This window comes from Camelus bactrianus, chromosome 8 (assembly GCF_048773025.1).
Source record: "Camelus bactrianus isolate YW-2024 breed Bactrian camel chromosome 8, ASM4877302v1, whole genome shotgun sequence".
NCBI lineage: Eukaryota > Metazoa > Chordata > Mammalia > Artiodactyla > Camelidae > Camelus > Camelus bactrianus.
Genome location: NC_133546.1, coordinates 13,201,111 through 13,225,120, shown reverse-complemented (window position 1 = coordinate 13,225,120; position 24,010 = coordinate 13,201,111). Strand labels below are relative to the sequence as shown.

At 38.8% G+C, this 24,010-nt stretch overlaps 1 protein-coding gene across 4 annotated transcripts in view; it reads left to right on the top strand.

Annotated features, from left to right (window-relative positions):
* Positions 1–24,010, top strand: part of ESR1 (estrogen receptor 1) — a 336,829-nt gene that overhangs the window by 141,349 nt on the left and 171,470 nt on the right. The gene's annotated exons all lie outside the window — the stretch shown is intronic.

The window sequence follows — 24,010 nt, the reverse complement described above, 5'->3', positions numbered from 1 at the left end:
CAAGTCAAAGGAAAAGTCAATTGATGCAGCAAACTTCATTGTTACCTTATATTAAGAAATTGTCACCTTCAGCAGCCGCCACTCTGATCAGTTATCCACCAACAACATTGAAACAAGACCCTCCACAGCAAAAGAATTTCGACTTGCTGAAGACTCTGATGATGGTTAGAATTTTTTAGCAATACAGTGCTTTTAAATTAAGTTATATACATTGTTTTTTAGACATAATACTATTGCACACTTAACAGATGACAGTATAGTGTAAACATAACTTTTATCTGCACTGGGAAACCAAAAAATTCGTGTGACTCTCTTTTTTTTTAACATTTTTTATTGATTTATAATCATTTTACAATGTTGTGTCAAATTCCAGTATTCAGCACAATTTTTCAGTCATTCATGGACATATACACACTCATTGTCACATTTTTTTCTCTGTGAGTTATCATAACATTTTGTGTATATTTCCCTGTGCTATACAGTGTAATCTTGTTTATCTATTCTACAATTTTGAAATCCCAGTCTATCCCTTCCCACCGTGTGACTCTCTTTATTGCTACATTCACTTTATTGCAGTGGTCTGGAAGCCAGCCTGCAGTATCTCTGAGGTCTGCCTCCACTTGTGTTTATGTGTCTTTCCCTTACTGACTGTGCGTCCAGCAAAGGCAAGGCCCAAATCAAGGCTTCATATTATGGGAGTCACTCAATGAATAAATAAAAGAATGAAAGGAAGGTTAGGATCAGTTTGCTTTAGGCAACAGAAAACCATTGCATTTGTTCAGTCATGGGGGAGAGATGACAATGGTCTTTACTTAAGATTAACCTGTTAGAGGCGTACAGGAGAGAACCGAGATGGGAGAGGATGAAAGCACGAGGACGAATTTGGCTGATACTCCAATACCTTAGATGTCCTAAGAAATCTGGACTTTTGGTATTTGTGAAATGGGAAAAAAAGAGCAGAAAGAAGGGTATTATAATGAAAGAGCCTACATTGTTTTAAGATGATTCAGTGTGGAATACCTGGGAAAGAAAGGAGTTAAAGAGGTTCCAAAGCAGAGGGAAGATGATGGTGAAGCTGGGCAAACAGAACTAGGAAAATCAAAGGAAGGCCAGTTAGAGAGGGATAGACTAAGTTCAATGCCAGACATACTTAGACATGATAGCTGGACATCAGAGAATTATCCAGCAGTCCAGAAACAGAGGCAGCATTTTGCACATAGTCCCGGGGTGGGGTTGGCATCAATTTCCTCAATTAATTAAAAAAAAACAACAGTGAAATGAATGATTTAACTACTTTCTGAAGATTGTCCGTTATTAATAATTAAGAAGTAATCCCCCCCAAACATTCCTCTTGATCCTCATAATAATATAAGAATCCCCTGCGTCTTACCAAAACCTTGTAAGAAGCACTCTCATTATTAAAAGTGTATGTTCAAGTCCCTTCTAAACAGAAAAAAATCACACGTTAGCCCAACAGGGCCAAATGCTGCCCTCCAGGATCGGATCATTTTGGAGAGAACATGCTGGTGGCAGCCAGCACACTAAGCTGGGCAAATACTAAACTACAGGGACAAATAGAAGCATTTTTATGATTTTCAAATAAAGAGTAAGCTTCCCTCCCCAAATTATTAACCCTCGGGGGATCCATAGGCATCTTTTTGGACTCAGAAACATGCTAATTGTGCAACCAAGAAATAAGATTATTGAGGACAAAGGGCAGAAGAGTTTTAGTGTGTGTGTGTGTGTGTGTGTGTGTGTGTGTGTGTGTGTGTGTACGAGCTATCATGTAGTTTTCAAAGGAAAGCACTTATAATGAAACTTTTAAAAAGAAGGGTCTTACTTCCAGATATTGGTAAATTTGCCAGATGTTTGGCTCCTGGTTTTCAACAGAGGAAAAGGCACAAGCCCAACATTTGAAACCTGAAAACCTCCTTCCGTGTAAGAATGCCATCCCTGTGAGCGTTTAAGTGCTAGTTGCTCTTTAATGCTACAGGATGAATATGGGAGGTACAGGTACATGCACACACGCACGCATGCATTTCAAGAAGGGCTTGGAAAAGCAAAATCATAGTCTTCCTACGTGTGAAATGACAGTGGCTCTTCTTTTTTTAAATCTTTTGGCCAAGTAATCTTTATCTTAGAGATAATTAAGACAAAATGCACCTGACAAATAAAATCTGTATAGAACCCCTATTTCTTGGCAGCTCTTGTGGACACAGCTGAAGCTTTCAGAGGTCTTTAAAAACCATGGCAACAAATGCCTTTGAAGGGTAAGCGAAGGTTCCAAATGTTTTTAATCGCTGGTGTTTTTTATGCTACCACTTCAAGCGTTCTTTTTCATTTTTTTTTTTTTTGTTCATCTGATTGAAATTAAATTTCCAATTTCCTTACTAAATGTGTTCTGTCCTGGTCATGGCATTGACTGTTTCCATTAAAGTAGTAGACTCTGTGCCCATGTATAGTGGTTAAGCTTATCAACAATTCCATTAGAAAGCCCTGTTGATGAGGGGCAATAATTTCACACAAAAATTGTAGATAGCCTTTAATAGGCACATTTTCAAAGGGCATTAAATATCCCTCAAAATTATGTGCTAAGACTGTTCTTACAAAACCTACCAATGGTGGCCCGTGGCCTAATCCTGCTTAAATTTCCCTCTCCTTCATAGAGAGCTGCCGTTGATACCTTTAAAATGCCATATCTTTTCAGATCCTTTTAGAGAGAATAGCCCGTTTCTCTGGTACTCGGTCAGAGAGAAGTATACTTTGAGATGCAGCCTGCTCATCTCTGGACTATGTGTTATGCTTCGCTATTTCAGAGCTGTGTGTACAAGCTATACTATCACTTGCTTGCTCGGCTTTTTGACTGACAGATAAGAACATGTGAGGAAAATCTATGTCATAGATTTGCCATCCACTTTGTCAAACTTTTTCTTGCCATTATGTTAGTTTTCTGCCCATGTGTGAGTTAGAGAGCAGATTTAATATTTTTAATGGAAAAAAACCTCTTTACTTGAGAAAGAGAATATACTGGGGATAGTATTCCTATGATTTTCCTTGCATTTTCATCTTCCTTTAGCTGAAATTAAGAAGGGATTTTATTTTTTTCAGTTGCTAAGAAAGGGACAATGAAGAAAACAATTTTATTACTGAATAATAGTTTCTCTGCCAGGGGTACTATTTTCTCTATTTTCTTTGAGAAAAAGTACATGGATTTAAAATTTTATCCCAATGAATATCATCTCTGTCTAATTTGTTTGGCAGTTTCAAAATCATGTATTAGGAAGTATGGAGGGAGTAAGTAAAGAAATTCTTAAATCATCCCCCAGGGGCGGGTGGCCAGATTACATTTATAAATGCGCATTTTCTTGCGATTGAAATCTAAGCACAATGATTTAAAAGCATCTGGCACCAGTTTGCTGTATTTCATTAAGTGATGCACACAATATTTTCCTTATACAGCAGAGAAGATGAATTGCATTTCTTAAGATAATCAAAATTCGTAATTGTTTTGTTCCTTTGACACTTCAGAGTTCCTAATAAGAGATTTCATTTGAAAATTATATAAAAGTGCCCTTAACCACTACTACCAACCAGTGACAGGATCGCAGATTGTAGTCACCTTGGAGATGGTTTTCCTCTTTATCTCATCTGGTTTTTCTGATTGCTAGCGTGTTGATCCCTCTTCCCGCTACACGAGCACCTGCAGACCAGCCCCATCTTCGCCCTGCAGTCCCTTGTACTGGCCTCTGTTCTTAACGAGTCAATTTGGTGGATGTCTTCATCCACCCTTCATGGGATTGGTTTCCCATCTGCCTGTGTGATCTGACACATGCCATCCCCCCCGCCTCCCCACACAACCTGGCTTCCAAGAAGCGTTGTCTGTCTTTTTACCAGACTCATTTCTTGTTTTCCCTTGTTGCACTCTTCTTAGCTCATGTGAACACACCTACTGACCTCCCTGTTCAAGTTCCTCACAGCCTCTCTACCAAAGAGGGCTGACTCTTTGAGCTCAAGGACTTAGAACAAGTTTTTTAATGCAATGGATCTTTCTTGAATGACCATCTTATTTTAGCACTGGGACAAATGCAAACATTTAAAATCCATAGACTCTGAAATCCAATTAAGGATTCAGCTTGTACAAAAATGGAATAGTTGTGATAAAACACACTAAACCAAGAAGCATAAAAATCAGCACTACAGGAAATGCCTCAAAGCCGTATAAAGGAACAAGGGGGTACCTCAGAAGATGAGGTTATGAGTTGAGGTGAGGGAGTGGACACAGGGCAATGGAGTGAACTTGGAGACATTTTGGAAGAGATGGTGTTTAAATTGATGCTCTGCCCAGAGGACCAGACAGAGAGTTCTACTTCATTGTAAGTGCCCTGTGATTCATTATTGTGGTTGTACGGCTAACTTCTGCACGTTTAATACTGTAGAGCAGTGTATAATATTTTAGGATAGTTTGTTCTTTTAAATTATTGTAACATATTTTAAAAACATATTCCATGTCTATGTCTTCACTGCTGTCAGCACTAGTAAGTGTACCATGTATTCAGAGATTGATAATATTTTACTCATTTGTAGTGTAATGTGCTATTTCCATTTACTTTTGAAGTTTGACATGAGAGTGACGATAAAAATCTGAAGATGTACTTCTGTGGTAATATATAATGTATTAATGTATAATGTATATAAAGTATATAATATACAACTCCTCTGTGGTAATATATAAAGTAGCTATTATGGAGATAAATGTATTTGATATTTGATGTGGAAGAAAACAATTGGTCACAAGCTAAGATCTGTTTAAATAGGGTTAGCTTAGACTCCATAACGTTTATGTTTGTAACTTTCTGGACTTTTTCCCTGGTTTTAATTTTATGAAATATTTATGAAAGGATGTTTTAAAAAATGGCTAGAGAGTTTTGCTTCTAAGCACTGACATAAACTCTCCCATAATGTGAACCATTAGTTAGATGATAAACTTAGATACATTCTTTAATTTTTAAAATTGTAGCAGTAAACCTGATCTCAGAGGAGGAAAAAAATGGTCTGATCACCTTTAATCAGTGATATATAGGGTGTCTGGAAGATTTCAGTTCTTCTCTCCTCTATTCTTTCTATATAATCTTTAACTTAAGGTTGCTACTGTTGATAGAGTTGATGTAAATGCATGAGATGACAGGAATATGTGAAGTAAGATCCCAGAAGTGGGTCTTTTTTTTTCTTTTCTTTTCTTTTCTTTTGACTCTGCTACCTGTCCTGGCTGCGTCCCTTCCTAACTTTTTGCGAATCCACGTGAGGAGCAGGAAGAGCAAGCTGGATGCTAGTCCAGCTCTGGGGCTGAGATACCCTCTTCTTTTTCCTGATTTTGTCCTCATATCTCCTTCCTGAACCAAGAAGGGGCATCCAAGTCACATTCCCTGTTTTTATATCCATTTCTCCTAGATATACAAGTACTGTTCAGTGGCCCTGTGGACCATTTAATTGCTCATAAGATGCTTCTGAGAGAGTCACTTTTTCTGAATACAAGACAGGAGAACGACTTTGAGTTAAAGATTTCTTGTAAACACTTCCTTGTGTGTGTGTGTGTGTATGTGTTCCTGTACCTGTGCACGTACACACAGGTACGTACATAAATACACATACTCATCTACACGCATATATATAGAGGGAAAGATGTATGTATGGACTTTGGAAATACATACTACAAAATATTAACAGGACTATCTGAATGATAGGATTATGACTAAATTTTAATCTTTTTGCTTATCTGCATTTTAATTTTTCTGATAAGTACTTTACTTGTGTAATAAAAAATAATTTTTAAGATCCACGTTGCAGTTGATTAACTGCACACTGATATTTTCTTTACTCTTTCCTCAGTAGAGAAAGATTGTGTGTTTCTAGCAAAAACTTCTTTAATCTCTGTTGGCAAGAGAACACATTTGCACTGAAGTGCAGCTCTCATGTTAATATTTATGGGACCAAGTGAAATTGCATCAGGTGGACATCCGGTGGCTGAGGCTGCTAAAATACCTTATGAGTTGTTGGAGAAACTATAGCAGAGGAGGTAGAAGGCCTTGTGTTAATGTTACTCTAAGGAATCTGGGTCTTTAGAGCAGCTGGTGACCAGCAAGGATGAAATATTTCAGTCATGCAGACAGTGATTGTTTCCCCTGCTCATACATCCCAGGGAGGAAGAGGCAGCCTTCTGGGAGGACCTTGGGTGTCAGCAGTTGTTAGCAGTTGCACCCTGATAGATAGAACTGAACCCCTGTTGAAATGAGGAATTTCAACGCTCATGCCCAGAGCTAGCAGCTCCCAACTTCCTTCGCAGATCTCTCAAGTCCCACAACATACACAGGTCTTCCTTATATTCCCAAAGGATGTCCCCAGTCAAAGACTTAAAATTTAGTCATTCAAGAGGACTGGGATTAGTAAGAGTTTCCCCCCCTTTGATTTGAATGTGGCAGGACAGCACTGAAGTTCATGAAGCTTTGCGTTAGAACGCGGCTTCCCCCCGGTGTCTTGGCCTTTTGGCTGAGGCACTGGACTGTGCCTTAGACCAGCACTTCTCAGACGTTCAGGAGGAAGGACCACTGTGAAAGGGGATGAAATCGGAGGACCTGCACATAGCAGTGCTTGTGCTGGTTCTCAGTGTCCCCTGATTGAGAAAACACATCCTGACGTTAAGCTCCCATGAAAGGAGTGGTGCTTTCAAACATATTCGTGTTTTACCTTTGCCATGAGGGCCGCACACAGCTGGAGGGCATACTGCGCGTGTGGTGGTATCATGAGTCGATCGGTCTGGAGACGGGGCTGGACCCTCACCTTGATTGTCTGCTCTTTGCTGTAACTCCTGTGCCAGTGGTATCATGACCGATGACATGCACTTGGCCGTTCATTCCACTCCCACTTCCTCATTTAGAGATTTCGTACTTTTTATTCTGAAAGTAGTTGGATAAAGGGTAGGAAAGTCATCTTGAAACAGCTGCAAAAATTGAAAGCAAAGAGTTATCTTTGACTGTAATGGGCTAATCACTGTAATGGTTCTATTTGTTTGTTTTTCACAAGAAGTAAATTTATACCTTAAAGAAGGTCTTGGCATAGAAAACTACTCACTGACAAGGCGCAGATGCTCTGCTCTTCCAGGATAAACTGTCTGAAGCCCCAGAGGATTCCTAGCTTTGACTTGGTGGCTTCTGGCGGCCCCAGGTCAGGGTCAGTGGGGGACGGCGTCTTCCCGGTGCTAATGTGCCCCTAAGATGAATTATTTCTTCTTGCCTCGGGGCAGAAACATTTTGTTTCATTAACTCTTGGAAATGTGAAGGGTGTCTTAGTGGATGGAACTGAGGACAAATAGAGGATCACAGGACGTGCACCCCGGCAGATGATGGGGGCCCTGCCCCCGCCACGTGGAAGGGCTGCTTTCTGAAGGAGAGGCAGCAGCTGATTTGGAAGTGAGTCATAACAGATTGGATTTTGAGGACAAGAAAGGAATGACTCTGAGATGTTGAGTCAAGATGAATGGAAGAATACTGAGGCTGAAAAGTTTTTTTTTTTTTGTAAATGATGCATCTGGACCACTGAGCAACTAGGAGTTGAATTTGAGATGTGTTCTGGCCCACCATCCTGCCTCTTGACCTGTTTTCAGTATTTTATCTGTGAATCTGTTTATCTGTTGTCTGGTGCCAACCTGCAACGGAACTAACATCCATTTGCTTAAAACTATAACTGGACTAGGGATTACTGTGATTTATAATTCATGACATGAAATCATTTAAATGCTTAATAGTATATTTGAAATGAGAGGGATATAAATTAAAGAATGAATCACTTATCAAGAAATAACAAGTTATATTGATTTATTTCTGCAAGACTTTAGTAGAGACTTGTTCCTGCAAAATTGACTTTGTTTCAGTTACCAATTAAGTGGGGTGAACTGTTAATAAAAAGCCATATGAGTCAGGTTACAGTAGCATTCTTCTAAGAAAGTCTTTATGGGAGCTGTCATCATAGGGTTATCTGCTTCATACCTGCCAATATGACAGTTGATCTGGAAAGTTCAGAAAAAGAGGACTTTGTGTTCATTTAACTTTTCCTTTTTCCTTTCTTTGACCTATTTTTTTCAACTTTCATGACTTATGACATACAAATGAGCCTATTATTGTTTTTTAACCCTCACTGTATTTATGTATTTTTAATTTGCATCATATTTTGTCACTATTTAGAAAAAGTAGCTGAAAACATGATTTCCATAAACCTCTGTTTTCCTTCAGGTGGGAAACAGGATTGGCAGTGGCTGCCAAGGTTCCCAGCCTGTGACATCCTTCCAGTTAGCAGATCTCAGGGAAGCACTCTGATTGGCTCAGGTCTGGTCAGGGACACACCCCTTGGGCTGACTGGCTGTTGTCATGAGGCAGAGCCACATTTCAGAGGTAATCCTGGGAGCTTATGCTATCTGGGCTCTTCCAGAGAATAGGACAGCATTGTGAGCCATACCCTCCTGTTGGTGTCTTCTACACCTGTCTTCGAACTTCCCTTTCCTTGATTATAAATGGTGTGGTGATTCCCACCTTGCTAGACTGATGTAGTGATTAGAGATTATGCTTACTGCTGGTACCCTGTAAAGTCATTGTCATTATTACCTCCAGCTGGCTCCAGCTGGTTTCCTTTATGATGTCTTACTGCTCTGAGGCTAAGTAGAGCAAATATCTGAAACATTTTATTATTTTGCTTCTAAATCAATCTTTACCCTTTCCTTCTTAAACATACATTTCTTTGTCATAGCCAGCACCTGAAAATTAGTTAGCATTTCTACTACAAAACCAAAAGAAGAGCATCAGAGTTTTGAAAAGTTCTCTATGAATGTCTTCTCACCTATGCTTTTCTTTTCCCTAACCTTATTAAGAATGCCAGGCTTTGGAGAGCAGGGACCGTGCATCCTGGGGTCTCTTAAAATATCAAGTATATAGCTTCTAGCGTATAGCAGAGACTCAAAATTCCTTGAATGAATGCATTTCTTCATTTTTCTTTTACTGCTATGTCAGTTTTTCTTGTAAAAATTTAAACTACTCTTCTTTTACTTAAAATATACTTTAAAAAGAACAAATATAGTTTAATTTGCATAATATGGAATTAGAGGCAAACATGTTTTAAATTAATCTTGATGGATATATAAATTATTGGAATCAACTTTATTTTATGGTTGGTTGAATCTAAGTAGTCCATTTTTTTAAATTGAGATATAGGTTTATAAGGTTGTGTAAGTTTCTGGTATACAGCATAGTGACTCAGTCGTGCAAACATTCTTTTTCATTACAGATTATTACAAGCTGTTGAATATAGCTCCTTGTGCTATACAGTAGGACCTTTTTGTTTATCTATTTTGTATATGGTTAATTGTTATCTGCTAACCTCAAACTTATATTTTATCCCTCCTCTCCCCTTTCCCCTTTGGTAACTGTAAGTTTGTCTTCTATGTCTGTAGGTCTGGTTCTGTTTTGTAAATAAGTTCATTTGTATCATTTTTTTAGATTCCACATTTAAGTGATATCATATATTTTTCTGACTTAGTGATGATCTCTAGATCCTGAATAGTCCATTTTGAATCTTGCTATGTCCTGATAGTGACACCAGAGGAAACAATCTCTATGAGATTATTCCCAAAGAGTGGGTTCTGCTTCCAGACTAACCTAGCATTTTGCAGTAAAGTAGAAAAAAAAAATTCACAGTGACCCTTATAATTGCTGCTTCAAAATGGGAATTTGGCATGGCACCAAATTATTAATCAGTAGAAAGAATAGATTTCAAAAAGGTAATTATACCAAATTTAACACTTCTTGAAATATATTCTGTTAAATAAAATGTAGTCCTTTTTCCCTGTTCTCATTTGTAAGCAATGAGGATAATTTAGGTAGCTTGAATCAGGAATTGGAGTACAGATTGGCTTAATAGTTTGGGGCTTACTGACTATAGATGACTTTTGTCCTTCATCTTCTTGGATGGGAGAGGCAGCCACGTTCTCTTTAAAGCCCAGAAGTGAATTATTAGTCGAGTCTAGCTCTTCTTGAAGAGACATGTTATGACTTTCCTACATTCTTGGGCAGTTAGACTGTAATTCTCAGTTGTTTAAAAAGGTGTTTGAATGTGTTTTGTTAAGAGGCTTGAATAAATAGCTATTTTTCTTACATTTTTGCTTGCTTTTTCAAGCACAAGGATAGTTTCCAGTTCTGACAGCCTTGTGCTGACTGGAGTGAATTTTTGGGTCGGTATGAAGTGTTTTGGATGATTTACACTGGACTGTGTAAATGTAGCCTAGGAAGTTATACTATGTGAAGAGAATTACTTAAGGATGAAGAAGGATTGTTTAACTATTAAGAAATGATAAGCTGTTATAGATTGGTTGGAAAGTATTTTTGTTTAGATGCTGTCCCTACAAATTTGATGTCTGCTGGTCTGGAGATTTAGCATCTAATAATAATGATGATTAATGTTTAATGAGTCCCTGCCCTGCTTTATGTTAGCATTTCATGTGCATCACCTCATTTAAACCTCCACAGAATTCTAGGAAGTCAGCACTATAATGACTCTTATTTACAGATGAGGAAACTGAGGTGTATAAGGAACAAAGCCAGTAATGAACCCAGCTAGTTGGACTACAGAATCCATTGTGCGTATTAACCACTGTGTTCTTTTGCACCCCCACGCCCCGAAGGGGAGGGGTGCTTCTAAAAGGGACGCTGGAAGTGAGTACGGCCATCTGACCACAGCTGGCTCCTTGTCCCGTTAGGATTACAAGCAAGAAAAGGGGGGCACAGAGTTGGCCGGGGTTAGTCCTGTTGGCCAGGGAGTGGAACGCGGCTGTTACCATGGACTGGACAGTGTCCAGGACACCCCCTGTGCCTAGTCATACCCTATCAGCGTAGGGTAAAGGTTAATGATGACTCCCCCCTTCTACATGGGGAGGGTACCAAGGCCCCTCAGGAATAAAGGTTGGGTCAGCGGAAAGCAAGGAGTGGCAGGCCCAGCCGGGGCAGGAGGAGAGTCAGATGCTCAGGCTGGCTTCTCTGCTGGAGCAGAACAGACTGGAGTGTCTGCCTGTGGTCTGGGCATCTGGTACTGGTTCTCTGCTGGAGTATCTGAAGAGCAAAAAACACAGCTCACACTTTGCCTTTTTCCCATTCTTTATAAAAGAAATGCAGTGTTTTCTCTTGCTTAACAAGATTCTGGTGGGTAAGTTTATTGCTTGGTCCATGGGTTGCTGAGTAGAAAGAAATAACCACTGAATGGAGGAGTAGCAGATCTAGAAAAGAAAGGAAGAATGTTGATGCCAGGAAGGTGTTGGTTAGAAATTTTTTTAAATATATGTTTTTTGGATTATTTTAAAAAAGATCAATGAGTGTACAAATATATGTGGTTAAATGGTAAAGAGTATGATGAAAACTTAAGGTCTTCTTCTGATCTCATTCCAAAATCCGTACTTCCTTTCTCGATAGGTAGACACTATTAACAGCTTCTTCCCCAAATTACAGAAGTATACATAGACATACACACATATGGATATTTTGGTAATGAGTGGCTTTATACTCTACACATTATTTTGTGCCTCGCTTTTCTCGCTGAATCATGTATAATGGAGGTTTTTGCATATTAGTACATACAAGTCTTACTTTATTTTAATCGCTATATATTAGTCCCTAGTAATACCTTCTATTGGCACAAAGTTTTGCATTTGACCAGTACATGCATTTGCATGTATTATCTTTCTGGGCCTCACAGTAGCCACTAGGGGATGTACCCAGAGGCCCGGTGGGGTTGCCTGGTTCACTCAGGATGGCGTGGTGTCTGGGGTCAAATAGTTCAATATTCTCAGCACTGCGACATTCCCTAAATGTGCCTGTATCCCTTCTACTTAGTGCAGCGACCACAAGTGGAGGTAAACTCTTGGAAGCATTGAAAAAAAAAATCATCCATTTGGAACACCAAGAAGCTGGATAAAAAGGAAGTGTGGACTTGAGGAACGTGAGAAAAGGGAATAATCAAAGTTGAGAGCTCGAATGGGCCCTAGTGATCAGCAGATTTTTAACTTTTTCCTTTTACGGATGAGGCTCTGGGACCAAGACATCAATCAGATTGCTTGTTCAGGCCACACAGCTATGTCATTTTCTTTCCTGAGGCCAGTTCCAGAGAGGGGAGGGAAGGAGACTCTAGATTTTTCCAGGCTCTCTTATTCTCATCAGCTACAGTGGGCTGTGGCCAGCATATAGATGAGAAGCCCAGATGCCTTTGAGAAATGAGAAAACTTTCCAAGCACGGTGCAGTGGCTCGTCTGAGGACTCTCCCTCCAGGGCACTATGACCACGCAGACTTGCGCTGTCTGGATGCCCGGGCAGCGTGGATTTTACTATTACCTCTGCCTCCCACTCATTCATTTACTGAGCATCTAATATTCACACAGCCTTTGCCAGGCTGCAGGGCTACAGCAGCATTTGTTGAAGAAACTACCCCCAGCCATGCAGACTATAAAATGTGTGAAATTGATTATCTGTGCTGCTCTGGGTTAAATTTACGATGCCAGTGAGTACAATTCGATACAAAACAATTTTCCTTATGCATAGGTTTTGTTTTGTTTTAGCAAACGACCATTCTGTGAAGGAAGGTTCAATGGCAATGTCATGAATGAAAACCAGCATCCATTTATTTCTACTTGTTAGGAGAAATTGTTATTCAAGCTGAGAAAGTCAATTAGTAGTTATTTTGAAGTCCGACAGACTGTCTTTTGGTTTATTTCCACATTTTTGAAGTGAACTTCAATTAAAATAAAAGACTGAATTTATGTGTTAAATAAATCATGCTAGAGGGGACCTCTGACTATTGAATCAGAAGCGCCTGTGTCTTCTTTCCTTATCTTTATCAGGATGCCTGAGAGGAACTTCCCCTGGGGAGTTAATTTTGGAGGGCTCCTGAAGATGGATGAAACCTCGTAGGTAGCGATTAGATGCTCAAACATCTGTAAGGGAACATTCGGGTGAGGCAGCTTGAAGGACATTCATGGCTGACACCACACCAGATCTTAGTTAATACAGTCTTTCTATTTCTCCTTAAAGCACCACGATGGCCCAGAGATGGGAGAGTAGGACATGGTACTTACTGGCGGTTCTAGGCTCTAGGCACCCAGGATGGGAAGCGCAACTCTGCTCAGGGTCTCTGAGTTTAACCCTCTTGCTCTGATCGCTCAACCATTTTCTTGTTACTTACGTCTTCAATTTGGGGCAAGAACAGTTTGAAATTGTTTCTACTGCTTTTGGACACGAGTGTGTGGACGTTCAATGAGTATAAGTAGGAAGAAAGCTTGGAGAACTCTCTAGAGACAATTGAACAGAGCAAAGGAGATGGTCTTAGAGGTGAGCGGAACAGTGCCTGGCATTGAACTCCTGGCACCAATTGTCGCGCTGGTCTCCTCTTTGACACTTACCTATTGTCCCAGAAGGAGCAATTTCAGAAAGTCCTTTTCTGGGCTGTGAAACAGCACTTGCTTATTTGTTGAGCCCTAAGAGGCATTATTGAAAGCAGTTCACTGTCTCTGGGGTATTACAATGAGATGGTAGTTACTGATTTCATTATGTGTTCCTTTATTGCAGCTGTTGGTTTGATCCTATGCCAGGTGCTTAAAACTGTTGTGGTTTTGCACATGGTAAGTGAGGCTGGGCGAGGAGAGGGATTGTGTTGCTGGCCTGGCCAAACTTTTTAGCAGACTGGGGTCTGGTGAAGGCAGATAGATAGATTTCCTTTTTACTTTGTTTTCATTCAGAAAAAGAAACTTTCCAGGACAATTATCTTTCCTAGAATTCCTTAAAATTTTTCTCCTTTAAAAATGTACTTAGGTACAAAAAATATTTTTATGAAAAAATAAAAATAAAATGCCATTTATAGGTGGTGGTTGTCATTGATAAGATATATTAGAATTGACTAACTGTAAAACTGTAATTTGGGGATGCATTATTAAGGCATACTGTTTTTATTTGCATGTCATTACGTACAGATGTGGTTGTGAAATTGTTCAAATCATGGCACATTGAATGTCCTCACTGGATTTTTAGGAATGTGTTCACTGAGACAGCCAAATTCTATTTCATTTTGTTTGGCTCATTGCACTGGCTGTAAATCAGAGAATATTCACTTTAATATCTGAGTCAAACTTTATTTCCAAACATAATACCACAGTTGTTCTTTTACAAAGTGTGTATTTTTTGTTTTCTTCCTCAATACCTCACTTTCTACTTTCTTTTTCTCTCTTTACTTTCTGCTGGAGCGTGCTGAGAGGGTTTTCAGGAAGATTTTTTATAATATGTGTTATAATCTACTGATGAATATAGTTCACGTGATTAATCTTTCATGTCTTTAATTACGGAAGTATTGGCAATCTCAGGTTTTATGTAATTTCATTACTGCTTCTGAAATGCCCTCCCAATGATATAATAGTGTGATTATATTAGGGAATTATATATATATATATATATATATATATATATATATAATATATGTATATTTTGCATTTATTCTTTTTTAAAACACCTTTATTGTGGTATGATTCCTGTACAGTAAACTACACATATTTCAAATGTACAATTTGATGAATTTTGATAGCTGTACACACCAATGAAACCACCACCACAATCACGATAGCTAACATTTCCATCACTCCCCAAGAGGTGCAGTTTTCAAATTTAGGGAATTATATTTTTATTACAGTGTAAACTATAACAATATTTAGGCATTCTGGTTCTGTAGTTACCAAGTTCTCTCTTATTTTTCCAACGCTATTGTGGTGTTCCCGGAGGGGTGAGGATTGGTGAATGAGACAGACTTGGATTTCAGTCATGGCTCTGCCAGCTACCAGCTGAGTGTCCTCAGCAAGTTATTTAGTCCTTTGAAGTCTCAGCTTCTGCTGCTGTAACATGGGAATTACAGTAACCTACCTCATCAGTTATGATGCTTCAATGAGATAAAGGGCTAAAGTCACTTTGCGCAGTGCCTGGTCCTCGGGGAGCATGGCCAGTGCTGCTAGCCTGTCCCAGGACCCAGTCACACAAAAGAAAATTCGAATAGGCCAACTGAAAACGCTCACTTTGATTCCTTTTCCTGCCCTGCCTCATGGAGATGCTTTCTACACCTCCAACTTCATTTTTATTTATTTATCTTATTGGTCTATAGCATTATATAAGTGTCATGTGTACAAGACTGTATTTCAACTTCAGTATACACTGTGGCATGCTCATCACCAAAAGTTTAGTTTACATCTGTCCTGTTGACCTCCTTGACCGACTTCACTATTTCCCTACCTCTCTTCCTCTCTGGTAACTGTGAGTCTTTTCTCTGTGTCTATGTTTTTATTTTTATTTGGCTTGATTTAATTGATTGATGGATGGATGGATTTATATTCCACATATGGTTGAGATCATACAGTATTTGTCTTTCTGTCTGACTTATTTCATTTGGCATAATATCCTCAAGGTCCAACCATGTTGTCACAAAGGGTAAGATTTCATCTATTTGCAGCTGAATAGTATTCCACTGTGTATATACACCACGTCTTCTTTATCCATTCGTCCGTTGATAGGCACTTACGTTGTATCCATGGATTGGCTATTACAAGTAATACTGCAGTAAACAGAGGGGTGCATATGTCTCTTTGAATTAGTGTTTTTGTATTCTTTAGATAAATACCCAGAAATGTAATAGCTGGATCATATGGTAGTTCTATTCTTAATTTTTTTTTTAGGAATCTCTGTACTATTTTCCATAGTGGCTTCATCAACTTACATTCCCACCAACAGTGTAGGAGGTTTCCTTTTTCTCCACATCCTTTTCAACACTTCTTATTTCTTGCCTTTTTGATAATAGCCATTGTAATGGGTGTGAGGTGATATCTCATTGTGGTTTTGATTTGCATTTCCCTAATAACTAGTGATGTTGAAACATCTTTTCATGTGCCTGTTGGCCATCTGTACATCTTCTTTGGAAAAATCTCTGTTCAGTTCCTCTGCCATTTTTTAATTGAGTTTTTTTTTTTTATTGTTGAGTTATATGAGTTCTTTATATATTTTGGATATTAACCCCTTATCAGAAACAGAATTGAGAGCTCAGAAATAAACCCACACATATATGGACAGTTAATTTACAACAAAGGAACAAAGAATGTATAATAGAGAAAGGATAGTGTATTCAGTAAATGGTGTTGAGAAAACTGGACAGCCACATATGGAAGAATGAAGCTAAACCATTATCTTACACCATACTCAAAAATTGACTCAAAATGGATTAAAGACTTGAATGTAAGACCTGAAACCATGAACAGACAGCCGACCAAATGGAAGAAGATATTTTCAACTTCATTTTTTAAAAATTGTGGTAAAATATAAGATTTATCATTTTAATCATTTTCAAGTTTATAGTTCAGTGGCATTAAATGTGTTCAGCCATCTCTAGAACTTCTTTATCAGCCCAAATGGAAACCTGTACTCACTGAACAATAATTCCCCATGCCCCCCTCCCCGCAACACTTGGTAACTCCTATTCAACTTTCTGCCTCTATGAGTTTGAGTGCTCTAGGCACATCGTGTAAGTGGAACCATGCAATATTTGTCCTTCTGTGTCCGGCGTATTTCACTTAGCATAACGTCTTCAGGGTTCATCCATGTTTTAGCATGTAGCAGAATTTCACTCCTCCTTAAAGCTGAGTAAAACTCCATTTTATGTGTAGCAGTCCTCCGTACATGCAGTTTTGCTTTCCTTGGTTTCAGTTACCTGTGGTCAACTGTGGTCCGAAAATATTGAATGGAAAGTTCCAGAAACAAACAATTGATAAGTTTTAAATTGGACTCAGTTCCGAGTAGTGTGATGAAATCTTTTGCTATCCAGCTTTGTCCTGCTCAGGGATGTGAGTCATCCCTTTAGCCAGTGTATCCCGCAGTTTGTCACTCCGTAGCCATCTGGCTTATCAGATTGACTATTGAGGTATCACGGTGCTTGTGTTCAAGTAACTCTTATTTTGCCTAATAATGGCACCAAAATGCAAGAGTAGAGATGTTAGCAATTCAGATAGTCTCTTACTGTGCTTTATCTTGGATATGTTCGTAGAGGAAAAATATAGTATATATAGGAGTCAGTACTATCTGTGGTTTCAGGCATCCACTGGGGTTCTTGGAACATATCCCCTGTGGATGGTGGAGGTGGGGACTACTGTATATACCACATTTGGTTTGTCTGTTTATCTATCAACGGACCTTTGGGTTGTTTCCACCTGTTAGCTATATTGAATAATGCTACTGTGAACATGGGTGTACAAATATCTGTTTGAGTCCCTGCTTTCAGTTCTTTGGGGCACATACCCAGAAGTAGAATTTCTGGATCATATGATCTCCAGCTTCCTTTTGACCTTCCTCCCAAGCTTCAGTACCGCATTTTCAACAGCCTGTTGGGTACTTGTTTATTGGTGTGCTACTGAAATCTCAAACACAACGTGTGTAAAATTGTTCTCAACCTCTTCTCCCCACCTGACTCCCAAATCAGATCCTCCTTCTGATTAATGATAAGAACAATTTTCAAGACACCTGGCACAAACCACCGGTACCTTTGACTTCTTCCTCTTTGAGAGCTCGGCAGAGCCGTCTCAGACGTCTTCATGTCGCCTCTGCCTTAACTGCTTTACTGCTCAGAGATGATTCGTGCATGTTTGGGTGCAATTTTTTTTCCTTGGTGTAACTTTGAAAACTTTTTGATGAAAATCATTCATTCCCATTCTAATTAAAAATCTTTTGAACTCCCATTTCTACAACAAATTTCCTGCTCCCTTTCCTGTTCCTTGTGCTGGCGGACCCCAACAACATTACCATTTGGGCTGGTTCTTTAGTTCTACTCAGCGACTCCCGTAACACTTCTTTCCTTTGGTCACAGTAAATGGATGTGTGGGACGCTGCTGAGGTCAAGCGCCCCTCGTGAGTCTGGGTTGGAGTAGGTGGAGATAATGCAGTAAGTCAGTATTTTCCTTGGAGGGTAAAGGAGGGAGCTACTTCCGTTCCTCTGTACAGTCGTTTCCAGGAGAATTGGACCATTCATTTCATCCCTGTGATCTAAGTCAAACTTTACGGCCAAACGAATTCAACACTGGTTTGGCCTGGCACAGTATTTATCTTGCAGATATGTTAAATAGAAGACAACAAGATTGGCTCTATTAATAACTCCCTTTTTACTTTTTTATCATGAGCTTCCTAGGAAGCAGAACACTCAGTGGTCACTCAGTTGCAGAGAATCCTACCATTATTGCCTTGGGGAAGTAGATACAGTTCCTGAGGGAAGACTTTGCCTTTTGAGGAAGTTGAGCCTTCCGTGTGCGCGTAAGACTTCAACTTCTGGAAGAAGGGAGTCCTTGCTTCAAAAACCATCTGCCACTTGCTTGCTTTATGGTTCTGAGCAGGCTTTATAACTTTTATCATGGTGTTCCATCTATAGAATGGAGATTAATATAATCCCTTCCTCATAAATTTGCTGGGGGATTAAGTGAAATAATCCATGTATAACAGTGCCTGCCACATCACACTTGGGACCCAAATGGGTCAGTTTCCTTAGCAGTGAGAATGTTTGGTCAGATGATCTCATGCAGTTGCATCCCAGACAAGAACTGCTTGCAAATGTGAAGTGAACAAGCAGAGGAGAGGCAGTAGCTGGAACCCCCCCACTCGGGTCTGGGTAGTTGCTCGTTTATATTACAGTGCTTTGAAAAGTCATGTGCAAATTCTTGTTTTCCCAACACTAAGGCTCAAAACTATGTTTTGACATGTTTTCTGTACCTTAACACTTCAAGAAAAATATAATCTTTCACTGATAAAACTAAAAAGTTGTAGGTTTCCTTTTGGCCAAATATGTATAAGATCCTGTGAGTCCATATTAAATTTAAAATTGTATTTAACACTCTATAAATACATATTGGGTCTCAGAAGGAGAAGGGAATGCTGATGTTGACATCTTATTTGGTACCTTAAACAATTTGTGTACCGCTCTTGGATACTTCAAATTTTAGTAAATGCTAGTTAATTTTATGCAAATATTTGATGAGATCCTTTAATAAAAAGGCGGTAAAGGTAGCCAAGCTATATAGATGTTAGCTAAATTTGTGGATCAATCAGGTATAAATGAATGGGACTTTGAAAATAAAATACTATTCTGTTGGAACCCTCCAATGAGGCTTTTTGATAGGATTAGCTAAAGTTGGCTTTCTTTTTTAATTTGTGGTTACTTAACCATTGGAGAGTTAATTTGTCTTTAATTTGAGAATTCATTTGCATTTCCATGCCTTAAAAATGTGAACAGTTAGCTAAATGCTCCAATGCCTCGATAAAAATATTAAGTGCTAATTCCTTACCTTTCACTAGCTTTCATACTTGGCTTTTTGCCTGACCTCGTGAAAGTCTTCTTGATTTTGATGCATTTTTTTCCCCGAGAGTACTATGTATATCTTTATCGAGCTCATTTGTAAAAAGCATAAAATGAGTTGATGTCATAAATATTGAAGTTTTTCTGCTTATGAATTAAATCTGTGCATGTGCTTCCTTCAGACTTTGAAATGTGCCAATGAAAGAAATAGTTGGAAACCACAGTTCAAGTGCAACTTCTGATTCCACAAGTTAGAACGTCATAAAGAAGGAAAAAAAAATGTACTAAATTCATATCACAGAAATACTATTGAGGAAAGTTGCTCTGCAGATTTATGTGGTATGACTGAAGCAAATATTTTAAGTACCTTATCTTCAACTACTAAGCCATAAGTAGTGCACTGTATTTTAGCTTCAGTTACGGAACAGTCCATATATTTCATGTATAGGAGACTCTTTGATTAAGAGGTCCCTCCCCCCTACTAATACTTTGATGTTATTAATTATTCATCATTAAGAATTTCAATTTTCTGTGGGAAATAATAAAATGGACCCATTATTTTCACAGCCAAACCTGTTCTTTGGTGATGGCAGTGAAGGGGTTAAGCACTATGAAAATACATCATTATTAGTTAAATGAGTCATATTAAAATGCATACATAGCCAAAATGTTGGAGGGAAAAAAAGATAACCTTTTATTTCACAAAACCATTTCTACAAAGAACGAGCTTTAAATTTATTAGAATATGTTCGTTTTTATTTGGAGGCAGTCATAAAATACACTTATCTTGGAAACCCAGCGAGGCATCAGAACAGGAGTAGAGGTGGAGATAATTCACGGGTAATATGAGGTCTTATTTCTCACTTCTTGGCCCTGCTGCATCCATAAAGAGCTGCCCTTTATGCTAATGTCTGGCCCCATCCAGTGTTGAAGAGCAGACTCGCCTCTCCCTCTGCTGGTTTCGTCCTTCAGGACCAAGTCTTATTTTTGTGGACCTGAGTTTTGGGGTCATAGGGTGTTGTGACCATTGCTTTGCTCAACTTTATTGAGGTATAATCGACAAATAAAATGGTGTGATGTTTAACGTTTACATTGTAATGATCTGACATACATATGTATTGTGAAAGGATTTCTCCCCATTGAATTAACACATCCATCACCTCATATATTTACGTTTTCTTTCTTTTCTTTTTTCTTTTTTTGGTGAGAACACTTAACTTCTACTCTCTGAGCGAACTTCAATTAAATAATACAGCACTATCAACTATAGTCACCACATTATACATTAGATCCTCAGACCTTACTCATCTTGTAACCGAAAGTTTGTGCCTTTTTACAAGCTTCTCCCCATTTTCCTCACCCCCAGCCCCTGACAATCACTTTTCTATTTTGTTTCTATGAGTTTGACTTTTTTTTTTCCAGATTCCATATATAAGTGATGTCATGCAGTATTTATCTTTCTCTGTCTGGCTTATTTCACTTAACATAATGCCTTCCAGGCTCATCCACGTTGTCAAAAATGACAAGATTTCTTTTTTAAGGGTGAACAATATCCCATTTTATATATATATCTCTCTCTCTATATATATAGATATACACACACATACACATTCCACATTTTCTTTATCCATTCATGTGTCAACACACACTTAGGTTGTATCATACCTTGGCTGTTGTGAACAACGATGCTGTGAACCTGTGAGTACAGATATCTCTTTGAGATAGTGATTTCATTTCCTTTGCATATATACCCACAAGTGGCATTGCTGGATCATATGGTAGTTCTATTTTTAATTTCTTGAGGAACTTCCATACCATTTTCCATAGTGGCTGCATCGGTTTTCATTCCCACCAGCAGTGCACAAGGGCTCCCTTTTTCTCACATCCTCATCTGCTTGTTTTCATTTGGTTTGTTTTTATATTTCTTTTGAATCTCTGAATATGGGTCGTTGCTAATTTTTGTAACTAACGAATATAGACTTTCTGTGTGATGATAATAATGCAGAAACAGCTGAAAGAGGGAAAAGAAAAAGAAAAGGGAAAACAAAAAATCAAGGGAAAGAATCCCAGAGAGGTTTGGGGAAAAGCTCTGTGTCTCCTGTTGCCCCAGGAGCCACGGGTGAGCGTGGTAATTCCTGCTCACAGATCCCTCTCCCCACTCTTCCTGTCTCCTGCCTGTTTCACTCCCCTTCTCTCTTCCCCACTTCCTGTTATTCAAATCCTAAATTAGCTCAAGGCTTTCTTTTTTGGTGGGCAAGAAAATCGTGATTATTTCTCCAAACCTCCACCTGCAGCTCACACCTCGGATCTGGCCTCTTGTACCTCCTGCTGTGCAAGAGGAACTTAGGGGCTGGTCAGGTCGCAGGTACACAGAGTTCTTCAGTGTATTCAGTAAAAACACTGTACGTTTCATTAATACAGCTGGTGTGAGGTTTTTTTTTTTTCAGTAAGATTTTTCTCTTGCCTTATTTTCACAAGACCAAGTAATAAAATTTGAAAAGAAGTTTCTTCTTAAAGAAACTTAAGAAACCAGTTGCTTTAAGAACACACCTTTATCAAATTATTTTCCTTAGCGAACAAAAAACTACTTTGTTTTTTTTTTTTTTCTCTCTTTTGATGAAAGTTGAAGACTTACAGATAGTTGTTAATGGTGTTTGGTTCAGAAGAATTTGTTTAATTGTATACATCAAACATATACTTACTAATTTTTTCTGGCTATCTGTTTGTCAATTCTAAGTTTTTGAGTCGTTTGGGCAAGAGAAAACCCAGTTTTGTCATAAAAGGTTTGCATTATGAACATGATTCTGTTGTGTCTCTATTTTCATTCTTGCTGAGGGATGAATTCGATTGTACAGATCTAGCATATTATCAGTTTAACATGTTCATTCAAGAATTTCACTTGGTTTTATAGAGATACACATCTACAATGGCTGGCCAATCCAAACATAAGATTTTACCAGTTGACTCCTGACCCAATTCAGTTCTCCCATCTTCTGGCTTGCAAAACATCTGGCTTTGGGGAGAGAAAGTGAATCCAACTCATTTTTGATTCAAATGATTATTGACTGTTTTCTTCTGAGACTTAATATAAACTCATTTTTTAAGAGTTAAAAGAAGTCAGTATGTACTGCATAAACACCATAGGGGACCAAACACTAAGAGTTTCTTTGAGGTGTAAGAAGAATATACTTTTGCTTAGAGTTTACATCTGTCCAGCTAAATTTTATTTCTAGTTCTATTATTTCCTCAATTTGTCCCTGTTAATAGGGAAAATTCTAAAAATTATAAGTATGTCTATATATGTGAGGCAGTGTGTGGTCTTTTACTGAAGTTACAGGGTTAGAACTCTGCTAACTAGTTGGGTCCTATTATGCAACAGAAGAATGCAAGTGTTAATTTAATCAGAGGACTGTTTATACGGGGACTTTTGTAATATATTAGCTAAAGATGGAGAATCGAGCTTTATGAGACTAACGTTTCTTGTTAAGTCCCCACTCCACCTTCTCCTATCTGGACTGACCCTTAAGTTGAAAAAAGAACAAAGAAGTCTGTAGTTAAAACATTCCACTACATGTTGCATCTTGTCCTTGGTAAATGAGAAAATAGGGACTCAAAGAGAGAATCTGAATAAAGGTAGCATATATACCTACTTTTTATGTGTGAATGGAAAACATGTTGTAAAATAGTATATATCATCTTCTCAGTGTAAATTCAGGGCATTTTCCCAAGAGGTATAAGAATTTAGACTTATATAAATGGACTTTATAAAAACATGCCAATACTTTTAAATCTGTTTAATAGTCTGTATGCTGTCAGCTAGACTTCTTTTGATGGACGAAGAAATGGAGGTGACTTCTAAATCTTAGAGCAGAAACTTCATGTGGGCCATTGGATATTTGTCTCTAGAGTTCAGAGAGGAGGGTGGAGCTGGGAGTCTAAGTCTGTGAGTCATCTGCGTTTAGTGCCGATGAAAGCCATAGGTGTGGAATGGATTTTCTGGTGGGAGAATTCACAGGCACAAGAAAAGAAAAGGGCCTGACACTGAGCCCTGTGCAGCTCTGGCTTATTGCTGGGTCGAGGGAGGTGAACCTGCAAATTCTGGGAAGCCACAGCCTGAGAGGTAGAAGGAATGCTGGGGGTGTTCTGTGTTCTAGAAATCGAGGAAAACACGTTTCAGGAGGACGGGAGGAATTGTCAGATGCTTCTGATTAGGCAGGTATCATGTGGGCCAAAAGTATCTGTTGAATTCAGCCACAAAAGTCATTGGTGGTTTCAGGGAAGCTGCTTTGGTGGAGCAACAAAGATGGAAACCAGATTGACGCAGGTTGAGCCACACAGGAGAAAAAGGAGGATAAATGAGGCCTCGTGCGTGGCCATCTGTGAGGAGCTGAGCTGAGAAGGAGGGATAGGATGTAAGACTGACGTTCAAGAGTGAAGTGAGGTCAAGGGAGACCTTTTTGTGTGGGACAAGCTTGCACGATGTGATAAAAGCCAATGAGAAAGAAGCATTTGAGTGAGAGAGATTCAATAGACAGGAGAGAAAAGGAAGAGGATTTAGAATAAAACAACAGCC